Source organism: Centruroides sculpturatus, unplaced genomic scaffold (genome assembly GCF_000671375.1).
Source record: "Centruroides sculpturatus isolate CEXI.00-Female unplaced genomic scaffold, Cexi_2.0 scaffold244, whole genome shotgun sequence".
Taxonomy (NCBI): domain Eukaryota; kingdom Metazoa; phylum Arthropoda; class Arachnida; order Scorpiones; family Buthidae; genus Centruroides; species Centruroides sculpturatus.
In genome coordinates, this window is record NW_019384450.1 from 19,512 (window position 1) to 21,126 (window position 1,615).

At 25.9% G+C, this 1,615-nt stretch overlaps 1 long non-coding RNA gene across 1 annotated transcript; it reads right to left on the reverse strand.

The window, feature by feature from the left end:
* Positions 1–368: 368 nt before the first annotated feature.
* LOC111620532 lies at positions 369–1,064 on the reverse strand. Its single transcript, XR_002755929.1, has 3 exons — positions 979–1,064; positions 629–732; positions 369–523 (listed from the first exon to the last, which is right to left on the reverse strand). It is a non-coding gene; the product is annotated as an uncharacterized LOC111620532 (long non-coding RNA).
* Between the last annotated feature and the right edge of the window lie 551 nt (positions 1,065–1,615).

Below are 1,615 nucleotides of genomic sequence, written 5' to 3' on the forward strand. Positions count from 1 at the left end.
TTCTTCTTTTCCATAGCATATTGTGAGATTTATAACAGATAGATTACTCATTTTTTATTCTAATTTGTTTCTTTGAATTATTTTAACCAGTATTACAAAATATTTAGAAATCTTGTCCTAAAATCGAAAATATAAGCGAAATTCCGTTACAACGTTGGTTGATAAACATAAAAAAATCCCGGTCTCGCGTTTAGACACACCTTCAAGATGTGGGTGCAAAGACCGTCTTATCTGGCAGTTAACAGTTGCTCGTTGCACAACCATACAAAACAATAAAGGGAGATAAAATACATATAGAGTTAAAAACACAATAAAATTTCCAACTTATTATAAAAAAAATATATATATATACATTATTAGCTACAAGGTTAAAATAAATTGATTAAAATTTTAATTATAGAGATAAGTTTTATGACAATTGACGAAAATATATATAACAGCAAAAATTTGGGTGAAGGAAATATTGGGCTTCACAATAACCTTTCTTGCAACATACTTTTGTATGTGTCTCATATCACAAGCACTGGGTAGAAAAAGAAGAGATCGATATTTAAATTAAAAAATTATTAATCGCACTCTTATTTAATAAACAAAGTATATTAATTATTAACACTGAATGGATACTTACTTTTTGCTTTTTCTCTTTTTCTTAGAGGCCATATCTTAATCCTTTCGCCAAAATTAACTTTGTCGACAGCAAAAAGGAAAGCGGAATTTTTAATAAACTGAAAACTAAAAGAAGGTTTTCATTTAATTAATTACATTTTTATGTTATATATTAAATAAATAATTCAAATAATATATTTAAAATGTTCAAATTTTCAATTTCGAATTAAACGACGTCGAAGTGCTTGCTATATTTTGGATACAAGAGCCTTAACTCATTCAGATAGCGGTTGTATTTTGTATCATTATTTACCCGAATAAAATAGCCTAAATGGCTGATACATTTAATGAATAAACAATTCAATTACTTACTTCTAAGTGTAAACTTTTTTTGATGTTTTAAATTATAAAATTTAACACAGCGAGATGTAACGTTTCAATTCTAGCGAATAATAAAACTAAAAGAGTGTAATTGCATGCAGTGATAAGATAAAGTTGCTGTTTTCAGTGAGATAGTTCGTCTTATCGCGTTAAACTTTAATCAGTTCAATTACTATTATACATGACTGTAATTAATCTTTAAAAAATTAGTAATTAAATATAATCGGAACTTTCATTTTATTTTTAACATCGGCTGTTAAACTCACAACTGTCCTCTTAATATGTTTTCAGTCTTATAATTATTAATAAATGTTAAATTATATAGTATAGTTTATTAGTTTATATCGTTAAATTTAAAGATGTCTCGCGGACTATATTTCGTGTTATAGATGAAACAATACGATAGTAATTAAATATATCTGACATTGATTCAAGAAAGAACTAAAATAGTCTAATGCTTTGTACTTTATTATTCACTACGAGTGCATCATAAATAAAACTTTATAAATATTTATTTACTTTAACATTAGCAGATAATACATAAATTTGTCTGTTAAATTTTATAAGATTTTACATTATAGCAAAAACTAGAAATAAGAAACCGCATTCGACTGCTTATGGTGTACTC